Below are 25,019 nucleotides of genomic sequence, written 5' to 3'. Positions count from 1 at the left end.
AACTTCACTGCATTACAGCTCGAGAATTCAATTGTTATCCAAACCAGTTGATATCAATTTAATTCCTAAGAGTTATGTACTTGTTTTAAGTTGTAACCAAGTTCACTTTACAAAACAGTCTTAATGAATGATATACTGAACGTATGTCCTCTTGATATGTGTAACAGTTTGTAACTGACCGAATATACCTTTTGTATTCTGATAATCCTCTCGATAAGATCTGTTAGGTTTACATGCATATTCTATGTATTAATAAATGTATCCTCGTGTATTAGTACCTGTGTGTGCGCGTTGTTTGAGTTGTCACATGGTTGGACTCTAAAGCCATCAAAAGAATCAACTTTGTGATTTACTGCTACAATTAATAATTCTCAGTAAATGCCCAAACCCTACAGAACTGGTGCGTTCAGAGAGCCACTACATTTAATTTTGCTACGGCTATGATTACATATTTGGCGTCCCTGAGCCGGTTTTCCTACATGCCACAGGGGAGCAAGTGCAGTTCCTGTGCAAACACCCATCAAGAGAACCTGGCTGACACACTGTCTCCTCAGAGCTGTAACCAGCCAGGAGTTCAATTCATCAGGTCACAATTGAACTAAAGTATATCCAAAGTGATTCATTTACATGTGTGCACCCATGAAATAAATCACATACAAAAGCACCAATTTAGTCTTTGAGAGCCAGAATGACAGCCAGTCAAGTGCACGTCAGTGCCTCACCCAATCAAGGAGCAAACCCAAAAGAGACTAGACAAATCCAAGTTACACCTAATTTCTAAATGGATGGCATGTTAGCAATGAGGTCCAAGAGTTTAACTCTAAGCCTACAACAAAAGTACCTTTTCCTCCATTATAACATTTTTTGCAAATGATGGGGTCATTTGATCAAATTTGGACTAAGCAACATGAAAGATACCCAAATGTGAAACTCACACACCGATACCAAATGGTTAGAGAGATTTAAAATTTGGTTTGGATTAGGTTAGACAGAAGAGTTGGTACAGTGTCCTCCTAGACAATAACTGCAACTGCTCCAAGATTCATGCATCCAGGAAATTTAAGGACAGCTTGCAGCATGTCTTAGCTCTCCCATTTAAAGTGCAGAGCTTCAATACTCACAGTAAGGCATCAACAGGTCACGCAGCTGGCATCCTTTCAGCCAGTCCATGAGCTTCCTCAAACAGGATTCTCCGGGCCTGTCACTCCACACCGTGCATACAGCTGGCCAGGGACTGGGAAGCAAATCACTGCTGACCAAATGCACAAAGTTTGACTTGCACCTCCCCTCTACTTGCCTTCAAACTCACCATTACCTTGGCCACATGGATGCACTGATTGGGTTAGGATCAATAATCAAATCAGCATTGAAGTTGCAGGTTAAAGGTTAGGGTCAGGAATTTCAGGTAATGGGATGACTGGTTTACAGTCTACAGTATGCAGAGTCCTGACAATTTCAGCTGATGGGGGGGGGGGGGGGGGGAGTGAGCAGATGCATCACCTCAGCTTTATCCATCCAATTAGTTACCTCTTCTTAGACCTGGAGCACATGCAGTGATCAACACCCACACCTACAAACTGACCTTGGTAGCTCTGTGATGGACAGTCATGCAATTACTGAAGTCACCTTTCAGCTATAGTTCCTCCATTGACACAGCAGACTTCCAGGGAAGATCTTGTTGTAATACGCCATGGTTGTCACCAGCAAAGTTTAATTTACAAAGTTCAGTGCATCCATCTCAAAACAAATTGACTCAAGTCCACCTTGAACCTTGACTGATCAGAGCCTATTCTTAAAACATTGGCCTCTTACTGGCCCAAATAAAGGAAACCCAAATTCCTTGCACTGTTCATCCAAGATACAGATGCTCTTGCTACAAGCAGGTGACAGGATACCGACTGAAACAGGTTAAAACATTGATCAAAAGCAAGAACATTTGTAAAACAAAGCTAACATTCTCTAGCTTCGCTTATTCCATTCCCCTATAATCCAGAAAGAAGCTGTTGACAATTCCATTTACAGTGCTTTTTCATGTGATTGAATATACATCCTAAGTACATTTAAAAACAAAAAGTCTCATTAAAACACTAAATGTCATCCACTATATTTACTGCAGAACCAGCTATTTTTCCTTAATCTAAAAGGTTTTTCAGCTTAATGTAAAACCAGATTTACAACTTTTCCAAAAAAGTCACCTGCCACAGTAGGTGACCAAAAATTGATAGACCACTGTAAAAGGATTAAAGGCTTCCGTCAGACCAGGAAGATTACAGCTTGTATAAAATCCAAATCAAACCACTTATAAAACTAAATTCCACATTGCAAAGTGACTAGACACGCCTACAAATGTGTTCTAAAAGATCGAGATCCACAGTAGTAAGAAAGACCAAAGCACTAATCATGTTCAGCACCAAAACAGCTGCAGCCCAGACTGAAAAGGTTTCAGAGCTTAAACATTCAGAACACTTGCAACTCAAAAGCACAAATAACACTCAACCTAGTGATAGGCCACAACCAATGAAACCTTTCAGCCACTCCATGCATTCTATGAACAGAGAGATTACAGCCTGTACACATACAGATCAAACCCTTCATAAAAGCAAGTCTCACGTCCACAATGACTAGAAACACCTCTAAAAATTCAACAGCCACCTACCTGTTAACACCTTTACCACCACAGCTCCTGTGTATTGACTGTACAGGATACTTAAACTGAATGAAACAAAACCACAAAACTCCAAACCTATTAATATACCACTGTAAAAGGATTAACAGATCACTAAAACAAAACACTTGATTTTCATCTAATAAAAGCTCAGGGCTGCAGTAAATGTGATTATACTGGCTTACAAACAAACCTAGAAATATTTAGATTAAAAACTCAGAAGAAGCCAGTACACTTACCTACCACAGTACTACCAACATTTTAAAAGTCAAAAACTACCACAAATCACAGGAGCTCCTTCACCTGCTGCAGCTGGGAACACACTGGCTCCAGGGATGCCTTATACTCCTCAGGGAGATCAACAGGAGCCAATCCCCAACTTGTGATCAGGTCCCACCTCCACTGTTTCCAATGACTAAACAAGCATTTACCCACCACTCTTTCTGTTAATCAGAAGACATTACAATCAGCCATAGAGAACTATCCCACCACTACTTATCCATTAGGTATCAATTGGTTATCTCAAACAAAAGAAAAAGTAACTTTTTAAGAGTGGAGGAACAAATAACCATGTGTTCAGTTTGGGAAGACTAGAGAAAGGTATGATATCTGAAACATACTTGAAGTAAAACAGAAATATTAACCAGTACAGACAATGATTCATTTGCATATACAACTTAAATACAAAAGCACTTTCTGGTCACAAGAATTTGCATGGAAACTGGTGAGCAAGAGACTTTAGGATAGAGGTCTTATGTCTGAAAACGTCCTTATTTGGAGGGAGCACAGTACTACACACTTGATCCAAACCAGTTTTAAAATGCATATATAACCAAGAGATTCAAGCCTAAGGTATCCATTCACCTTGAGAGCTCCCATCTCCTACCACTATATGGGTACAGAACAACATACAGGTTCTGCTAACAGACTCCATCACAGATAAGTACAACAGACTACTGCATGTTGTCACACTCTCAAAAGTAAAAGTAGCCAAGAGAAAAATGTTGAGTTTCTTGATGTACCGCACAGAATGTTCCAACTCCCATGGACATGCCAAGAATTACTTGTTGTTTGTGAAAAGAAAAAGGGAAAATTCATCTCCCACAGCAGTGTAATACAACTTGAAGCCAAGCTAGAACACTCATTTTAACAAATATGTATCCAATTACCATATGCACCAGAATGAACCCAAATGTATCACAGACTCAAATATACAATGTAACAGATTAATCAAAATGTACACAATGTACCCACAGTACTCAATTGAACATAGTATGCACCAATGTACCCCAATATACTTGAAAGTAACCAAATAAACCCTTATGTATGAAGTCTCTCCTCCTGGATGGAAACTCATCTCATCCTCTCACCTGACTATCTTCACCCCCAAATATGACTTCCAGTCTTGAAACAAGCACCCCACACCTCCAGCAGATCTTCACAGAAAGATGCCAGGTACCAGCTCCACCTGTGCTACATGCCTGGTGATGAAAGGTCTTCCTTATGGACCAAAGCCCTGGTCAACCTTTCTGACAGCAGAGAGCCTGAAATGGAGAAAAGATTTAGACCATTCTCTGCACTTGTTAGAAACAGTAAGGAAGCTCAACCCCAGATCCAGGTTTGTAATGAGCTTCCAAAATATTCAATGTAGCACCAAACCAGGAAAAACCCAACAAGGAAACAGTGTAGAGAGCAGAGAAAAACCCCAGTCCAGGTCTCTTTCCACAGGGAAAGGATCCAGTGCAGTTCCTCTCCTATAAAGAGAGCAGTTCTTGTGCTTACACCCATCAAGAGAACCTGGCTGACATGCCGTCTCCTCAGAGCCTCAACCAGCAAGGAGTCTGCAGTGGAGGAGACTGCTGATGTGCAGGGTCACTGTTGTACTGCAGTGTATCAAAAGCAATTTACTTACATGTGTGCACCCATGAAATAAATCACATACAATGCAGTAATTCAGTCTGAGTCAGAATGACAGCCAGTCAAGTGCATGACAGTGTGGGAGAGCTCCAACCAAGCAGGGAACAAACCCAGAAAAAGCCAAAAAGGTTTAACACATTAAAAACCATGCCATTTGCAGACAAAGATATCCAAGAGCTTAACTTGGACTATGCCAAAAGGGACTTTTCATCCTTCAGAAGAAAGGATAACACGTATACAAAATTAAGGGGTCACAGATCTGGAGTAGGTTAAGGAAAAATTGAAGGGGGGGAGTGAAACCCACCTCAGCTCCAGGGACAGTGGACACTACCCTTCCACCTACTCCAACATCCATTGGCATCCAGGAAGCCTAAGGACAGCTTGCAACACCTCTTCACTTTCCCCACTGTTCAAAGCACAAGACTTCCATACTCACAAATGGACAACAAGTCACAAAGCTGGTATCCTTTTAGTCAGCCAGTGAGCTCCCTCTGAACAGGATTCACCAACCTTGTTTCTCCACACTGTAGATTCATCTTGCCAGGGACTGGGGAACTCAATCATTGTATTAAAACCAATTAAACAATCAGCACCAGTGTTGACCAACCTCACAAAGATCTTGACCTGCACCTCCCTTCTACTTACCTTCAAACTCCCCTTTACCTTGGCCACAAGAGTGCACTTGAGTTAAGAGCAATAATTGGATCAGCATTGAAGATACTGGGCTGGGCTGATTGGATTACTGACCAGCGTTTCCTGCAAACTGCCCATCACAGAGCAGCCAAGGTCAGAGATTCAGACAATAGCTGAAATAGGCACGGCCTTCTGCTTCCTCAACATTCTTCCTTTAACACAGCAGACATCCAGGGAAATTGGATCCTTTTGCAATATCCATTAATGGTTGTCAGCGGCTCACTGGAATTAACATGCAGAACCAAACAAAAACCATGAATCCAAAAAATCCAGTTTCAAATTCAGTGCATCCATCTCAAAACATACAGATGGACTCAGCTCCACCCCAGTCCTGATGGATCACTAATCCTAACCTTCACTGCTGGCTCCTTACTGGTTGAAAAAGGAAAAAAAACAAAACAAATCCTTGCCCTGCTCACCCAGAAAATAGATACCCTTGCTTCTCTTCCTTGACATTAGCTTGCAAGCTTCTGAGGCAAGAGACTAGAATTCTTCACCTTAGCTTCTCCCTCCCCACAAATACTCAGATCTTCAAGTCAGTTTACAGAAGTTTAACATTCCTAAAGCAATGGAAAAAAAAAAAACTCAATTCCATTGACTCTCCCCCCCAATGTGGGCATAGGGTATATAAGCACAATGTACACCTTAATGAAAAGTACCAGCACTTCTACAGAAAACCAGTACCAAGCTTACAGTACAAAGAAATTTGGCAAAGTTGCATACCCCATCAAATAGTGGTGGACAATTTTTTTTTTTAAAAAAAAGCAAGCATCAACACACACCCCAAGAGGTGTGGTAAGTTTTGTATAAAAATGTCCCCCCCCTCCAAAAAAAAAAAAGAAAAGTCCCACAGCAGTACAAGACCAAACACACTAACCATCTTCAGTACCAACAGCAGCAGCCTTGATTGGAGCTCCATAAGAGGGGAAAGGTTTGAGCTTTAACACTTAAAATTGATTTCAGCCTTCCAGCCACAGCATGCTCTCTACCATTAGGGAGATTACAGCTTGTACATATACAGAACAAGCCATTGGTAAAGCTAAGCTTCACATTCCCTAATCAAGGGAATCAAATGTTCTAAAAGGTGTAAAAATAGGAATAGTTTACTACCATAGTATCCTGTATGGTCACAGGTCAATACGCAAGAGCCAAGAGAAAAATGTGCTCCTGTTTAAACTGGCTTTCTACTGCCTAGGTTTCCATACTGCTCTCTCCCTTCTCACAAGAGAATACATACCACTTCCACTCCCTCCGCTTTCTGTACTTAACCTCACAACATTGCTTTTAGTGTAGGAAATTGGAAACATAGAGCCTCACTGGGCTAAATCATGAAGTCCACCTTACACTAAATGGAGCATAGGTTTTTGCATTTTTAACTTTAATTCAGTTCAAGATTTCAGTCAATGTAAGATTTAGTTACACGTGTGCACCCATGAAATAAATCTTACATACTGCCAAGTCTTTATTTTCCAGTGGTACCATAAGCAAAATAATTTATGGAAATCATTCAGTATTGATTTACCACTTTATCCTTTAAGCTAGAAAAGCTATGAAGCCCAGCAGCTACAACTAAACAAAGGCTTTAAAAAAAATCAGGGTCCCCTCCTGCCTGTCAGCAACAGTCAGCTATGGCTCAACCAGCAAGGTGGCTCAAGTGCTCCTAGAAATAGCCATGTCAAGGCTGGTGTGCAGAGTGGCAGTCTGAACAGAAAGCCACTCCTACCTTTGAAAGAGGCTCAAGTAATGTCAAGCCCAGAGCTGCCCCCACACAATCTCCCCTAGTCTGTACTCCTGGGTGGCAGAAAACTCAATGAGCAGCTCTGACTGGTTACCCCAACACTCCTGTTGGCCGTTTAGAAACACTTAACTCCTCCAGCAGATCTTGACAGAAGAGAAAGCACCCAGTCTATAGTTTGCCACATCTGCACATTCAAGGCAAATAAAGGTCATCCCTTTGGGAGCAAAGGCCTGGTCAACCCTTCCGACAGCAGAACCTGAAGTGGAGATTTAGATATGATCCTCTGCAATTGGAAACTAAGAATTTTTACTCTCGGTTCCATACTATACATATCAGTATATAGTGCAGTGCACAGAACTTGAGGGAAAAAAAAAACCTACACCTCAAATTAAACATGATAGAAAATCAACAGAAGGCTTCCAAAACTAACAGTAGGCCAATTCTTAAGGGGAAAAGGAATCACTTCATTAATACTCACATACTGGTTTTAAAAAGCCACATGTACACAGAAAATTAATCTTTAACCTACTCTACATAAACAGGATACAAGAGTAAAACTCACCTCCTTCTAGACATTACCTTTGCAACTGCTTAAGATTTATGGGCATCCATAATATTCAAGGACTGCTTGCAACACATCTTCACCTTCCACTGTTAAAACCACAAGACTTCAATATTTACAGGTGGGCATCAACAGGTCACAGTCAGTATCCTTTTAGCCAGCCAGTGAGCTTCCTCTGAACAATTCTCCAAGCCCTCACTCCACACTGTGCATTCAGATAGCCAGGGAATGAGAAGCTCCGAGCATTGCAGTGTAGTTTGTTTCTGTGAATTAATCAGAACCACTGCTGACCAACCTTATAAAAAGCCGTTCTGTGCAAGAAGCCTAAGGTTTACACACACACACTGTTCCAACAAAATCTCAGCTGGAAACTCCACCAGCATCCTCTCTCAAGTGAATGTGCTCATTGTCACCATCTGCCTCTCAGAATGGCACCTGAAAGAGACAAGGGTAGCAAAACAGTGATGACCACTCAACTCCCACAGAAAGAGGACCAGAGCAAGTACCATGCAAACTTCTTCCAGCCTTAAAAGCTCACCATGTTCACTGAGGGAAGCCCCAAGACCACAAGCAGCAGCACAGTTTTCTACAGTCCAGCAGAGACTGGAACACCAGCATGTTGAACAGAGTAGGGTCTTCACTGATGTTTCAGTGAAAGTGCCAAGTCAGGATATAAAGCCTCTTTCTTATTGCTGGTTTGAGCTCTAGAGAAGAGATTATAGTATTTACCAACAAGAGTTTCATACACTAAAATCAGACAAATGTTGGGAAAACTGAGAGTATGTCTAAACCAAAAGCAGATAGGGACTTCCCCCCCATACTCTCAAGCATTTACATTTCATGAAGTTCTTAAAAACACATCTATGAAAAGCATTACAAATCTACAACTCTTGATTAAAAAAACATAGCAAAATCACTTACCTTATACAGTAATAACACTAAAAACTAATAACCACCACTCTAATAACATAAAGCCTCTCTTTTACCTGCTATAGTAAGAGACAAAGAGAGCCCAGACACCCACCCTCCTGGGTTGCCTTGTTATAAGCCTCATGATGACCTCACAGCTGTAGCTAATTCACCAGGAGCCAATCCCAATGGCTCCTCAAAGGGCCACTACCAAACCCCCACCGCTCCTAATACAACACACACCTGCTTCCAACGACCAAACAAGCATTAGCCAGCTAACCTATTGATCTCTTCATCCCAAAGCCAAATTAATTTCCAAATTACTACCAAGAACACTCGTTAAATAGCACCCTGCTCCTGTTATTCAATTAGTTGCAGTTTCTTAGTGATTAAACCACCATTTTTAGCCCTGCAATTCCATTCATAAATAGTAAAAGGTGACTTGAAGCCAAACTGCAAATTATTCAAGATCCTTAAAGTGTCCTTAACATAATTCCAAATGTTCAAAGTGTATATATATATATCCATACTGTATGTCACATATATAAACACAACACAGTTCATTGTGTAACCAAACATAACTGCAACCTTGTCATTAACTTTTATTTGGTCAAAACAATCACTAATCACAAGAAAAAAAATACAAAATCACAAAAAATGACACTCCTACACTCCTGAAAAAATAAAAACAGTTAATTTATATGACAAATGAACATGGTGGAAGTACAATAAGTAATGGTTGGGCTCTTAAATGTCACATTTATATCTGCAGAAGCCTAGAAACTCATCTCTCCTACGTATGTTTGTGTTTACAAGGCTGTTTTTTATTCAAGACAGTTTATTTCTTATATACACAAGTGCAAATAAATCCTTATTCACATGTATGGTCCTATAAAAAGACATTAAGGAACACCCCTTTTAACTGTGGGTTAAACCTGTTTCACAGCCACTACGACTGTCACCTGTGGATGCTTTACCATTCTCTGTTTTTGCTACATTCCATGGGGGAGGTGCCAGTCTGGCTCAGGGTATAAAACAGAGGACTCCCTTTACTCCTGTTTCCATTCAGTGGTTCAGAACAGGGGTGAGTACAGGCTGCTCTGGGGGGTAGAATATGTTCTTGAGATTTGCTTTAAGTTTACAGGGCTGAACCAGTTGGCTTTTCACTCTCTGGGGTTAAAGGGGACGACCACTCCTGGACTGGAGCAGCAACTGTTTGTATTGTTGCTAAATATTGATTTAAATGAGTTTTTACAAGGGTGTGTCATCAAACCCTTGATTATGACCATTTAGTTTGCATTCGTATAATAGTATAATTATATTTCATAGGTAAAATATAACTAGTTTACTTTTCCTGATTACCTGGTAGAAAGCAGCTAAGCTGCATGAAGCCATTTCTGGTGGACTAATTGATATTGTAGGTGGGTACCTGCATCAGCATGTGCAGTCTGCAAAGGAACAAGTAATAGGCATATTCCATGCTGAAAAGAGAAGAAAAAAACACATTTCAGCTGTATTACTGTAGTTGACTGTGAGTGGGGGCTCTTGGATTAGTTCACTTGTAGTAACTTGTAGTTGTAGTAAACTGACTGGTGTGCAGGTCACCAAGACTTGGAACTGCTGCTCTAGAGCATAGATACCCAATCTTGACCCGACAAACTTACTCTTCAGGTTTCCCATGTTTTTAAAGAATTGGCACCTCATGAGCAGTGTTAACCAGAGCTGTTTAAAACCCTTGTCCTTCATTTCCCAGCTGCAATGAACCTGGATTTGGGAAGGAGGACCCCTGTGAAGCGTGCTCTGGAGAACAGGAGGTGCTGTACTCCTGCCATTGTGGGAGTCTCAAACAGTGCTTAGCCACGTCACGGAGGCAGACACCCTGGATTCTCTCAATAAAGGGCTGGGTAATATGCTTATGTGATTAACTACTTACAGCTCAAAAGCTATATAACCAAAATAACTTATGTTATTTTCCTTAATTAGATTGTGTAAACAACCATAAAATACAGATATAGGTGCACCTCTACCCTTGAGAAGGATGGACTATGGCTTTGAATACTAAACTTCAAATGGCCTATCAATAGTATCCATTTTCCTTACCTCATGTACAGCATCAAACCCTGGGAGGTGGTTCATCTTCAGTGCTTCTACCTGTCATTTTTGCAAAACGTGATGCAGAGCTTTCTTCCTGGTGCAAACTGTTCTTTAGTAACACTTGCATCTCGTGTAGAGCATGGAAAAGGTGAGTAAATGTACTAGTTTCCCTGAATCACAGATTGAACTGCACAGGTTATAACTGTGTAATACGGTTTACAACACATACTAGTTTGTGCCAAGTTTTGAACTATAATGGCATTTTAAGTGATTGATTCATCAATGGTGTAGTTTTTTAATCTGTTACTATTGTCTTTTTTTCCATAGGCAAGTGTACTATTCTAGGTTTATAAAAGTTATAAATCTCACCATCTTACTTGGGTGCAACATGTAACACTGCAAGTGTTAATCCATGGGCACAGTACTGCAATTAAACTGGGGGGGAAGTGGAGGTGAACGCTGGACACATTCCTACTGGAATAGTGTTCTATAGGCAATATTAAAATTATCTTCCAGTTTTAAGGCTCAGCAGTGGAAACCAATCTATTGTTCACTTTGCAATTAACTCTTTCTTGTTCCTATACAACCAACAAATGTGGACAGCTTCCTCCTAAGCACTTACTAGTTTAAAACATGAATTTTTAGCTGCTGTGGTACTAGTAATACATACCTACTATCTGCAACTACAACCAGCATGTGGTGGCGGTGCCAGATGAGATATAAAGTGTCACAAGTAGAAGTTCACACCCATGTCTTCTCAGGATATAATCTGGAGTTTAACTGTCTGCCTATGCATGCTACAAACCACCAGTCCTTTAAAATGGTAACCGTATCATTGGTTAAATGTTTGTTTTGTTTATACAGTTAACTGACTGTTTTAGAAATGAAGCTTTTCCATTGCCTTTCCAGTCTGACCTTACCAGAATCTCACTACTCTTTACAAAATCCACAAGGTGGCCAAGATCAATATTGTCTTCTGGATATGTAGCAATTTCACATGTGCACCTCAATGCAGGCTGACAACAATAAGGAGGAACTGAGACCCAGGATAAATAGAGGGGAAATAGTTTTGCTAAGAACGTTCATAACTAGACAAACCTATCAAGTTTAAGTTGTTTTCCGATAAGATTTTGCACCATTAAATTTCAAAATGTTAGATGCAAGTACAGTAGGTTATCTTTTTTTTTAGAGAGAAGTAATGTATATTATACATTTTTAAACACAATGAAAGAGTGATTTTGCATTAAAGCTTAATTAAAAATATTATGTGCGATAGCTAATGTAAAAAGCAAACAAAATATACAAAAGTGGATGACTGTAAGAATTAAAGTACAACAGAGTTCCTCACGTCTTCAAGCCTGGGCTCAATTGCAATATCACTCTACACTGAATCTCCTGTTCCACTTTGCTCTTTCTCCCGACCTTCACTCTGCAGTATGGCTCCTAGTTCCAAACTTGCACTCCAGTCTGCACTGTGGTTTCTGGCCTTTGCCCTGAGTTTCCAATCTACTTTGGGAGGCAGCCTTCATCCTCTAGGACCCCAGGGCTCTTCTAGTGCAGGCACATTTCATTCTTATGTTAATGTAAACCATCAAATACAATTAGCAGGTATTAACCGACAGACTCACAAGTAACCAGAACAAACAGGGGAAGAAGAGTATTGAGTGAGCTATCATGATCCTCACTGCCTACTCAACCATAATACAAAATCTCTTAATGAGCACTAGGACTGGCTAAAGAAATTACTGTTGTTAATAAGGTCCCAGTTATAATTGCTAGAGTTGGACTATGCAGAAAGTGATAAAAATTGAAGTGATTGTCCAAAGTTTGAGGAGCCAGAGGCTTCACTTCTGCTCAAAGTGACTGGGGAGAGAATGTACTAAGAACCCTGGGCAGTAAGTGTGGTTTTAGAGCAAAGCCATTAAAATACAACTGGATCAGTGGGAGGAAATGAAAGGGCTCTTTCACACAGCCCTCTGGATTAATTCTCCCCATCGAGCCTTTTCAGCGGCAGCCCCTCACAGCAGGGGAATACTTTTTCTGACCCCCTTGAACAACAGGGGGTACGGTTTTCATTTGCCTCAACCTGCTTCCAGTGGCCTTCAGTTCAATTCAATTTATATTTATATAGCGCCTTTCACAACAAGGTTGCCCCAAGGTGCTTAACAATGCAAGTAACCAGACATTGTGTGATTACAGAACAGAAGACAATGGAGGAGAGGAACCAAAAACTCCTTGGTAAGGAGGAAAAAAAACTCTAGGGGTCCAAGGTCAACTGGTTGACCAACCCAATTTGGGCATGCTAACATTATATCATTTTGAAAAAAAGAAATAAATTAATGAGGGTATTAATCCATCCATCAAACATGTGTTCTATGTGTCAATACTCCATGCAGATCTCTGTAAACCAGTAAATTCCTCCTACATGATAGCTATATTCACAATGTCCCTCGTGTTTCGATGGCAGTGATGCAGCATCCAACATCCGGGCACCATCTGGACATGTGGGGAGGAGAATAGGATAGTTGGGTCAGAACAAATGTATCTACCTGGTGGACCAACACAGAGACACACAGTGGCATGTACAGCAGCACCACCAGCCATGGTTGCAGCAGGCTATAATGTAAGGTGTGAGTAGGCTAAGCTGAAGTAATGGGTCTTCAGTCTAGATCTGAATACTGAGATTGACTCATCCTCCCAAACATGGGGTAGGAGGCTGATCCATAAGCTAGGGTCCCTGTAACTAAAGGCTTTACCATTCTTAAACTATTTCTTTAAGTTACTCAAGTATGCCTGTTTCTTTCTCTTTTCTGCCTACAGAACATTGTTATAAAGTGCCTTGAGCATGCTCTGGCCTGAAAGACGCTATATCAGCATAAAATGATTGAGCCTCATTAGACTGGTGTAAAAGTGAACATTCACTGGAAGCGTCACCTAATAATGTAACTGGCATTGCAGTAGCATTTTATTTTTAAAGATCTCACTCATACACAGGGATCGTCTCATGTTTTCTCATTTACATGCAAATAATTACATGAAAAAACATTACCAAAGAAAAACTTGATGTCTTTAGTACTTCAGAAATGTAAGTACTTGAAAAATAATTGGTACTTTTTCATCACCGACTTCGGCAATCGATTTCAGTACGTCTCTTATACCAGCCACACGAGACAATGTATCACTGAGTGGATGAAGCCATTAGACAATGGATGGAAATTTTCAATGGAAAGCAGTTCATCAGCTTATTAAAGTTTTATTTATCTCATATTCCTTTTTCCTTATATTTTTCCACTTTTTGCACAAATTCAAAATGATTTTTCTTGATTTTTTTTCCTGAAACTAGTTAGAGATCAGAATCTCTTGGGATCCTAAGAGGTGACCACTGTATTTAAACATGAAAGAGTTTTCTAAATTAATATAGATCAGTGGTTCACAAACTGTGGTACGCGTACCGGCAGTGGTAAGCCAAATGACCCTGGAACTGTGTAGTGTGCACTGAAATATCAGGACGGGTTTTCATATTTTGTATTTTAATACGTGTCAAATACGCAGCCTACGTACTACGATACAGTGCGCGCTAATACTTCAGTGGACACAAGAGATACTCTGTAATTCTATACCACTCTATAGGAATGCATGCTACGGATGTAAGTGACCAATTGTATTTAAAAAAAGCTACTGTATCTCCAGCAAATAGGGAGAAAGGAGAATGTGCGTGATTTTGCCAACATTGTAAAAACAGGAATGCATAGAAATACGTGCTACGAACGCAGGTAATCTTGTGAACACACGAAAGCGTGATAACAAAAAAATATTTAAGAACTGTTCTGATTTGAGAAAAATACACCGAGTGTCTCTGTTTCGCTCCCATGCGCATGAAATAAAACCTTTAAATAAATACGGAAATAAAAACGGAAACGCGGAAAAATGCAAGCTTGCGGATTGCTAAAGCAGGTAAGCTACACTATTTTTGAAGAACCTTATTTACCGTTGGCAAAAGAGCTGACACGTATTATGTGTAGAGAAAAAGCTGCTAAACAGCTCGACCTGCTGCCCCCCTCCCCCTGAAAGACACAGTCATTCATAGAATTATTGAAATGAAGGATTATATCAAAAGTACACTGATAGAGCACGTTAAGATGAGCAGATGTTTTTCACTGCAATTAGATGAGTCTGTAGTCGATTTGGCCAATTTGCTCGTTTATGTTAGATACGAGTTTGAGGGTATGTCCCATGAAGACTTTCTGTTCTGTAAACCGCTACCAACAGGAACTACAGGAGAGCACATATTTCAGCTTCTGAATAAATGTATCGAAGAGAATGGCCTTGACTTGATAAAATGCGTCTGAGTTTGTACAGACGGTGCTAGACCAATGACAAGCGACATAACGGTGTAGTTGCACGAATTAGAGAGGTTGCTCCAGAAATTAAAGTACGCATTACAACATCCACCGCGAGACCTTTGCCGTCAAGAAAATGCCTGACAATTTAATATCTGTTAGACTCTGTTGTGAATTGTATCAAGGCTCGAAAAATTAATTCACATCTCCTTTGCTCAACTAAACAGGCACACCCCTCTCACTGAAATGGCGCTTTTTTATTAGTTGTTGTTAATGTTTTTTTTTTCTGTAAAACACTTTGAGAAGCCACCTTTAAAGGCGCTATATCAAATAAAGTTTATTATTATAATATTTATTATATGTATGTGTGAGTACACTCATGTTGGTCATTGAGAATTTCTGGGGTTCCTATGAGATGATGACTTGTAGGTGGTACTTGGATGCTTTGGTTGGATTAGGGGATTAGGGGTGGTACTTGGTCCAAAAAGTTTGAGAACCACTGATATAGATGATAAATGTGACTGTAGCCCTGAAACTATTCAACATGTATTTTGGTTATGTCCCAGGGTAAAACCTGTCTGCACTGAGTTTCAAACCTATATTAAAATAGAGACCAATATTGATATTTGTTCTGAAGTAATACATCATGTTCAATTCCAGCCCCATCGAAAATGATACAAAACTATCCTTTGTAATGAACTTTATTAGGAGGTCACATTATCATGTACACAAAATGAAGTGGTCTGGGAAGAATCCTTTGTCTGAGCACTTTAAAATGGATGTAAAGGAGAATCTGCAGACTATTTCAAATTGTAAAAATATGAAACTGATGTAGATAATCTTTATTTAATTTGTAAAAACTTTTTTCAAAATGTGTATTTATTTTGTAACATGTACCCCTGACGCTGCTTTGTCATGAAATGTACTCTTGTTTGTATTGTATTCTTGATTGTTTTAAAGGCTTACATAATTTAATAAACTATTAATTAATTAATTTTTAAAAATAAAAACTATTATATGAATATTCTGTTCAAAACTTTAAAAGGTGAAATTTTGCTTTATGGCCACCAAGTGGCGCCATTGGCCCATCAATGTAAAAACCAGAATTTCTTTTTCCAGTTTAATTCCACCGATCGGCCAACAGAGGGAGCACTTCACTCGTCCTACTGCTTCTGTTGAATAAAAAATTATTTACACTTATATAGGGCTATTCTGCACAGGAAAATTGAAGCCTGTGCACTGTGGACTTGAAAAAAACTATTTTGTGAAAATATAAATGGATTATTTATGAGAAAAGGTTCAATTGCCTGGTGGTAAGTATTTGTAATATAGGATTGCCCATTTCTGTTCTAAACACGAGATGGAAGTTTAACATGATAATAATAATAATAATGATAATGTTTCTTTATTAGCCCTATACAATTTCTTGCATTAGGAATTCGTCTTTTCGCGTCTCCATGGAGACACAGACACGGAGAGAAGCTTGGGGTCAGAGCGCAGGGTCAGCCATTTATACGGCGCCCCTGGAGCAGTTGGGGTTTGGGGCCTTGCTCAGGGGCCAGTGGAGTAGGATTCCTCTGCCGGCTGCGGGATTTGAACCGGCAACCTTCCAGTCACAGGTGCAGATCCTTAGCCACAGAGCCACTGCTCCACCCCTAACATGTGTGATCCACTGAGGTGGAGGGGTGGGAAATGGCTGAAAGAAGTCTTGCCATGCTGTATTATTAATAGTAGTAGCAGTATTGTCATATTAAAAATTGTCAGACTCAACATATCCAGCATAGCGACATATTAATAATCTCACACATCAAATATTAGAGGACTATTCCTTTATACCTAAAAGCTTTCAGTTGTTGGACAATGAAAAGAGTGCTTGTAGGAATCTTATTACTGTTATAAACTCATTACAAGCTAATTGATATGTATTATGGTACTGTACTGTTGTTGCGTTTTATTATTGTCATGTACGTTTCATGTTTGAGCTTTTGATGTGCAAAACAAATTACCTTCAGGGCACTAAAGATGAATTCAATCCCTTCATTCTTACTCATCACAATTCACGGTTGCATTTTATTTTCATGCGTAGGTAAAATAAATCATAATATTGGCATCATATGTACTGGCAACCACCCTACTGTCTAATTTTGGTGCTGATCTTAATCTTGCAGTTGGGTTGCTGATTTCCTTCCAGACAGAACTCAGGGGCTAAGAGTCAACAATACTTTATCTCACAAGTTACATTCTTGCACAAGTGTTTCCCGAGGATCTGTATGGTCTTCCTTTCTCTTTGTTCAGTATACAATTTGTAACATATTACCAGTCGAGTACGACACAGATTTGCAGACAACTCTGTTAATAGTTTCTTGCAGGCAGGTGTGTGGGGTCATGGGCCAACTATAGAAGATTTTGCCACCTGGTGCAAACAAAACTACTGCAAGTAAGATCACTGTCAGCTCAGCTCGGGAAATCAGCGTGATGCACTGTGCTGTAAGAGTGCCTTCACTTTTAGGCCATACTCAGCTCAAGAGAACACAGCAGCACAGGGACACACTGACACAGCCCAGCCAGCTGCATGACCTGCACCAGGCACACAGATGGGCTCCAAACAGCCACGAATGCCAAAGAGCCCTAAAGACAAACTTCAAACAAAATAAACTACATTTCAAACCTCGAAGAAGGCTCCATAGCCAAAACATTGTTTTCTTTCATCTCTTTATAGCAGGGAATAAACCCATTACTTGATCCCTTACATTTCAAAACGCTCTGTATCAAACCAACAAGTTGGGCATAAATTTAAACCATGTTTTTGAAAAACTAGCCTTAAAATCAAAATGACTAAATTCATATGAAACACACTCAGAAACAATATCAAATGGTTTGATACAGAGTGCAGAAACAACTGAAGAGAACTACCAGAACTAAAACAACACCACACCACTCTGAACTGCGCCTCAGATACTGTGAGATGGTTAGACACACCCTAAAGAAGATAAGCACATACACAAACAGACAACTCTCAGACCATGAAAGAACTGTGGCCAAGACACAGTCAACAACGCCTGACCCAACTGCAGCTCAGACCTGCAGCAAAGCCTGCTCAAACTCCTCAACCTTGTCCTGACGGCCGGCTGTTTCCCCGAGGCCGGGAATCAAGGACTGATCACGCCCGTCTGTAAGAATGGAGACAGACTCGACCCCAACAGGTACCGGGGCTTCAGTGTGAACAGGGGAAGGAACTCTGTCGTATCTTGAATATCTGATAACCGGCCCTCCTTACTGAGCACAATGTCCTGCATTAGAGTCAGACTGGCTTCCTACCAAACCACCACACATCCCATAACATTCACACCTGGGCTCTGATGGCCCATCTGGACCCAGAACAGCAGAGCCTGGCACTACTGGAGCAGCACTGTCACACCTGGGCACTGCCAGCCCATCTGGACCCAGAACAGCAGAGCCTGGCACTGCTGGAGCAGGACTGTCACACCTGGGCACTGCCAGTCAATCTGGACCCAGAACAGCAGAGCCTGGCACTGCTGGAGCAGGACTGTCACACCTGGGCACTGCCAGCCCATCTGGACCCAGAACAGCAGAGCCTGGCACTGTTGGAGCAGGACTGTCAGACATGGACACTGATAGCCCTTCTGCGTGAGACCAGACTCATTGGTTCCCAGAACAGATCCAGATCTCAGGAAAACAGTTACAACTTCACAGTGAACAACAACACTTTGAAACACAACCTACTACACATACTTCTAACGGACAATCAGTTCATCTGGGAGTGTTCCTGGCAGTGAAGTCACTGAAGGAGAAGGCACACAGGGCTTTCCATGGCAGTAAAAAGAGGCTCTACAACATCAGTCCCCCAAATACAACTGGCTCTGAATATTCAAAAGTGCAATCGAACCCTTTACCCTATACTGCAGTGAAGTGTGGGATCCCCTCAGTGAGCAAGATTACACTAAATGGGACAAACAGCCTGTAGATACTCCATCCAAAAGAGTAAAAACATCCTCCAAACTGGAATGCTACAGAATCCTAAACAGACAATCCACACAATAAACACTAGCTGGATATTTGACCAGGCTAAGAAACAGCAAAGAGATACAGACCCTGTCAAGTACAGGTTCAGAGACACAATCAGGCCAGAGCAACTGGCTGACAAAGACCCGAATGTCCAGAGAGGACAGGCTGTGCTCCCATTGCCGAAAGAAAAAAAGGAAAGAGAGATACACTTTCTGCCGCACGGCAAGAAATATTCTGGAACAAGACGAACATTATTCGCCAATAAAACAGATCATATCGCAAACCTGTCAGAATCAGAACAATGTTGAGTCCTGCTGGGAGAGAAATAATACAGTAAGTGATCTCCTGTCCCAGCCTGAGGAACAGTGAGCCTGTCTCTCAATAATAATAATACAGTGTGTGATCTCCTGTCCCAGCCTGAGGAACAGACAGTGAGCCTGTCTCTCAATAATAATAATACAGTGTGTGATCTCCTGTCCCAGCCTGAGGAACAGTGAGCCTGTCTCTCAATAATAATAATAATCCAATGTGTGATCTCCTGTCCCAGCCTGAGGAACAGTGAGCCTGTCTCTCAATAATAATAATAATCCAATGTGTGATCTCCTGTCCCAGCCTGAGGAACAGACAGTGAGCCTGTCTCTCAATAATAATAATAAAGTGTGTGATCTCCTGTCCCAGCCTGAGGAACAGACAGTGAGCCTGTCTCTCAATAATAATAATCCAGTGTGTGATCTCCTGTCCCAGCCTGAGGAACAGACAGTGAGCCTGTCTCTCAATAATAATAATACAGTGTGTGATCTCCTGTCACAGCCTGAGGAACAGACAGTGAGCCTGTCTCTCAATAATAATAATACAGTGTGTGATCTCCTGTCCCAGCCTAAGGAACAGTGAGCCTGTCTCTCAATAATAATAATACAGTGTGTGATCTCCTGTCCCAGCCTGAGGAACAGACAGTGAGCCTGTCTCTCAATAATAATAATAATACACCTTGTGATCTCCTGTCCCAGCGTGAGGAACAGAGAGTGAGCCCGTCTCTCAATAATAATAATACAGTGTGTGATCTCCTGTCCCAGCCTAAGGAACAGTGAGCCTGTCTCTCACTAATAATAATACAGTGTGTGATCTCCTGTCCCAGCCTGAGGAACAGACAGTGAGCCTGTCTCTCACTAATAATAATACAGTGTGTGATCTCCTGTCCCAGCCTGAGGAACAGACAGTGAGCCTGTCTCTCAATAATAATAATACAGTGTGTGATCTCCTGTCCCAGCCTGAGGAACAGAGAGTGAGCCCGTCTCTCAATAATAATACAGTGTGTGATCTCCTGTCCCAGCCTGAGGAACAGTGAGTCTGTCTCTCAATAATAATAATACAGTGTGTGATCTCAACAGATGACTCTTGGGCATGTGCCTGTGTGTTGTTAGTTTGTGTGCTTTTCTATATATTGCCTGCTGCCGTGAAACACGTCCACCTCGGGGATAATGAAGACTCCCTCTCTCAAGAAAACACAACGCATCTGAAAATGACTTTTCTACAAATGTTTTCACTCCTCTGGTGTCAAAGTACTGCATCTGCAGGAAGGGGCGACTCGTCCATCCATCGTCCAGCAGGCCCACTCTACAGCACATCAGACAGATGCCTGTGAAATCAGCACCTTCAGGCTGCTTTACAAATATATTATGCAATACGATGCGTATTTTTACAGTCACGTTAACTTGCACTGTTAGTTTGTGTTGTGAGTTCTGGTGTGAATAAAACATGGCTGCTGTGATCAGATAACGTTCAGAGAAACTCCAGCTCTCAGTGTAAGAATATTAAACCTTTACTGACCACAGTGGTGTTGAAAGCGAAGCTCCACTCATGTCTGTCAGGAGCTCCTCAGAGCCTCAGCTGCAGAGACCGGCCTGGAGACGCCCATCCTTCTGACTTGAAACCTGACAGGTGATGAACAGGAAAGGTTTTTACTCGTGTGTCGGGACACCTGGAGTGACGGACTGGTTGGCATTGCAGCCCTGGCTTTCTCCTCAACTGGGATACGATCAGGTGGGGATTTTGTTTTCCTGGGGGTTTAAGTGGTGCACCTTGACTTGCAAATTCGTTTTTACTTTATGACAGTTTTTTTTAGTTGTTTTAAAGAACTTACTGTTTTGATTAGATGTATCAGAGATTGTGACTCTGCTTTTAGCTTACCATTCCTTCCAAACAAAGGGTCTTCTGTTGTAGAGAACAGCACAGCATATCCAAAGCGAAGCGGGAGGGGACTGCAGTCCAGAGAAACCTTTAATTTTACAAAGAATGGAGGCAATTTGACACCTCTGGTTGTGCCAGAGGGTCCTCAGTGGAAGAGATACCAGGGTCCCCAGCACTGCTGTCACCTCTTCTGTACTCCTCCTATGCTAACAACTGTGTATCACTGCTGTGAAAGGAATCAAGTCTGCAGATGATCCCACTGGAATAAAAAAAAAAATCTGTAGAGGAAGGAGGTCACTGTTTTAATCAGCTCCACAAAGACAGCACCCCAGGAACCAGACCCATGAGAACACAGGCAGAGCCTGCAAACTCCACACACACAGCACCCCAGGAACAGACCCATGAGAACAGGGGCAGAGCATGCAGACTCCACACAAACAGCACCCCAGGACACCAGACCCATGAGAACAGGGGCAGAGCATGCAGACTCCACACAGACAGTACCCCAAGAAAATGAACCCATGAGAACAGGGCAGAGCATGCAGACTCCACACAGACAGCACCCCAGGACACCAGAATAATAAGAACAGGGGCAGAGCATGCAGACTCCACACAGACAGCACCCCAGGACACCAGACCCATGATTACAGGGGCAGAGCATGCATACTCCACTAGGACAGCACCCCAGGAAACCAGACCCATGAGAACAGGGGCAGAGCATGCAAACTCCACACAGACAGCACCCCAGGACACCAGACCCATTATTAAAGGGGCAGAGCATGCATACTCCACTGGGACAGCACCCCAGGACACCAGACCCATGATTACAGGGGCAGAGCATGCAGACTCGACACAGACAGCACCCCAGGACACCAGACCCATGATTACAGGGGCAAAGCATGCAGACTCCACACAGACAGCACCCCAGGAACAGGACCCATGAGAACAGGGGCAGAGCATGCAGACTCCACACAGACAGCACCCCAGGACACCAGACCCATGAGAACAGGGGCAGAGCATGCAGACTCCACACAGACAGCACCCCAGGACACCAGACCCATGATTACAGGGGCAGAGCATGCAGACACCACACAGACAGAACCCCAGGAAACCAGACCCATGAGAACAGGGGCAGAGCATGCAGACTCCACACAGACAGCACCCCAGGACACCAGACCCATGATTACAGGGGCAGAGCATGCAGACTCCACACAGACAGCACCCCAGGACACCAGACCCATGAGAACAGGGGCAGAGCATGCAGACTCCACACAGACAGCACCCCAGGACACCAGAATAATAAGAACAGGGGCAGAGCATGCAGACTCCACACAGACAGCACCCCAGGACACCAGACCCATGAGAACAGGGGCAGAGCATGCAGACTCCACACAGACAGCACCCCAGGACACCAGAATAATAAGAACAGGGGCAGAGCATGCAGACTCCACACAGACAGCACCCCAGGACACCAGACCCATGAGAACAGGGGCAGAGCATGCAGACTCCACACAGACAGCACCCCAGGAAACCAGACCCATGAGAACCGGGGGAGAGCATGCAGACACCACACAGACAACACCCCAGGAAACCAGACCCATGAGAACAGGGGCAGAGCATGATAACTCCACACAGACAGCAAACCATGAACAGGACCCATGAGAACATGGGCAGAGCATGCAGACTCCACACAGACAGCACCCCATGAACAGGAACCTTGAGAACACAGGCAGAGCATGCAGACTCCACACAGACAGCACCCCATGAACAGGAACCTTGAGAACACAGGCAGAGCATGCAGACTCCACACAGACAGCAGCCCATGAACAGGACCCATGAGAACACAGGCAGAGCATGCATACTCCACACAGACAGCAGCCCAGGAAACCAGACCCATGAGAACAGAGGCAGAGCATGCAAACTCCACACAGACAGCACCCCAGGAAACCAGACCCATGACAACGGGGCAGAGCATGCAGACTCCACACAGACAGCACCCCAGGAACAGGACCCATGAGAACAGGGGCAGAGCATGCAGACTCCACACAGACACCACCCCAGGAACAGGACCCATGAGAACAGGGGCAGAGCATGCAGACTCCACACAGACAGCAGCCCAAGAAACCAGACCCATGAGAACAGGGGCAGAGCATGCAAACTCCACACAGACAGCACCCCAGGAAACTGAACCCATGAGAACAGGGGCAGAGCATGCAGACTCCACACAGACAGCACCCCAGGAAACCAGACCCATGAGAACAGGGGCAGAGCATGCAGACTCCACACAGACAGCACCCCATGAACAGGACCCATGAGAACAGGGGCAGAGCATGCAGACTCCACACAGACAGCACCCCATGAACAGGACCCATGAGAACACAGGCAGAGCATGCAGACTCCACACAGACAGCACCCCATGAACAGGAACCTTGAGAACACAGGCAGAGCATGCAGACTCCACACAGACAGCACCCCAGGAACTAAATCCAGGCTCCCAGCGCTGCCACCCACTGCGCCGCCGTCTCTCACCTTTCCACCTCCACATGCAGATCATGACGCGACCGGAGACCGGAGACTCCTCACTCTTGCAGTAACACACCCCAGCAGGAGGAGGCGCCGACGGACTCGCTCATGGTGCATTGAGCCCAGCGGTGTGAGGCTGGTGTCCAGCGCTGATGTGTCCCTGATAGTCCTGTCCCACAGCCTGCGAGTCACCGTTTTTTCCACAAAATACTCCAGCCAGCGCTTTTTAGACTAAAGTTTCTTAAGTTTCTGTTTTTCTCGCAGATTAGATTAAAAAAGCCGCCTGTTGACCTGCTGGAGGTCAGACCCGCTCCGGCAACAACTACTGCAGCTCCGTTGCACCGGCAACCACGTTTTATTTAACAAAGTAAAATAAACACAGGAGAAAAGTTTGCAAACAAGACAAGAGAGCTCAGAAACCCACAGACACGACGGCAGTGGGTTTTGTTTCTGTGTCGAGTTGATAAACCAGGCAGGACGAGCGCTGCAAACACACTAGAGTACACATAACACAATCAGGGGTACACAAGACTGCTTTTTACACAAACAGGTTCAACAGGTCAATAAAGAGCAGGTCGGCACAGCTGTCATGATGTCTCATTTGCAAAGAGTCTGAAGATTTGCTCGTCTCTTCCCAGAGCACCTTCACTCCGGAGAGCAAGAAACAGCTCCTGCCGAGTCCGTCTTGTAAGACAGACATAGAAATCCGCGACACGGTAAATACACTGACATTGTATAATTAATTCTGATGCTCAATCAAATCTGCGGAACACGTGTGGAGCGCAGTCCAGAGCACTATAAAGACTACATTTCCCACAAGCCCTGTGGCGACTTCCTTTTGACGTAATCGATTCGCGTCTTTTTATTTTTAATTATAACAACAATACATGCCATAAAAACAAGAATACATATAACACAGAATATAGTCAGGGGTACATACGATAATACATGTACATGTTATGGAAAAAGATAACAAGTAATCTTGTTTAATAGTAAACAAAAGCAGATAAGGTCCGTACATAAATTGTCTGTACAGACGCATTTACATCCGTTTTAAAGTGTTTAAACATGGGTCTCCTCTCACAGCATTTCGTTAATTATTATATCGTGGAAGTATCCTATTTTTTAAATACAAACGATATTTTCATATTACTTTCAATAGGTTTAAAATGTAGTATTATTTAACTTCTTTAAAAGTAATGTCAATATTAGTTTCCTTCTTTACGTTATCTTTCAGAGTTGCTGTCACAGACGTCACAGTTATCATCTGTATTGATTTTCAATCTCTGCACAACGAGGACCTGTACGGAGGCGCTATTGGACTCGCCGCCATAGACTCGTGTATCTCTGTCGCCGCCCAGTGGG

The 25,019-nt window shown here is 42.6% G+C and overlaps 1 long non-coding RNA gene across 3 annotated transcripts; it reads right to left on the bottom strand.

The window, feature by feature from the left end:
• LOC148647745 (uncharacterized) lies at nt 1-24,325 on the bottom strand. Of its 3 annotated transcripts, none has more exons than XR_015926693.1 (6): nt 23,661-24,325; nt 21,085-21,219; nt 20,772-20,875; nt 9,847-9,965; nt 8,114-8,279; nt 1-8,010 (listed from the first exon to the last, which is right to left on the bottom strand). It is a non-coding gene; the product is annotated as an uncharacterized LOC148647745 (long non-coding RNA). The 3 variants fall into 3 exon arrangements; XR_015926692.1 differs by having other exon boundaries at nt 21,132-21,219; XR_015926691.1 differs by lacking the exon at nt 23,661-24,325 and having other exon boundaries at nt 21,132-21,675.
• Between the last annotated feature and the right edge of the window lie 694 nt (nt 24,326-25,019).

The sequence above is a fragment of the Lepisosteus platostomus genome, chromosome 15 (genome assembly GCF_059453375.1).
Source record: "Lepisosteus platostomus isolate fLepPlt1 chromosome 15, fLepPlt1.hap1, whole genome shotgun sequence".
In the NCBI taxonomy this organism is placed as follows: domain Eukaryota; kingdom Metazoa; phylum Chordata; class Actinopteri; order Semionotiformes; family Lepisosteidae; genus Lepisosteus; species Lepisosteus platostomus.
Note: the sequence above shows the minus strand (reverse complement) of the source record. Positions and strands in the feature narration are given on the sequence as shown.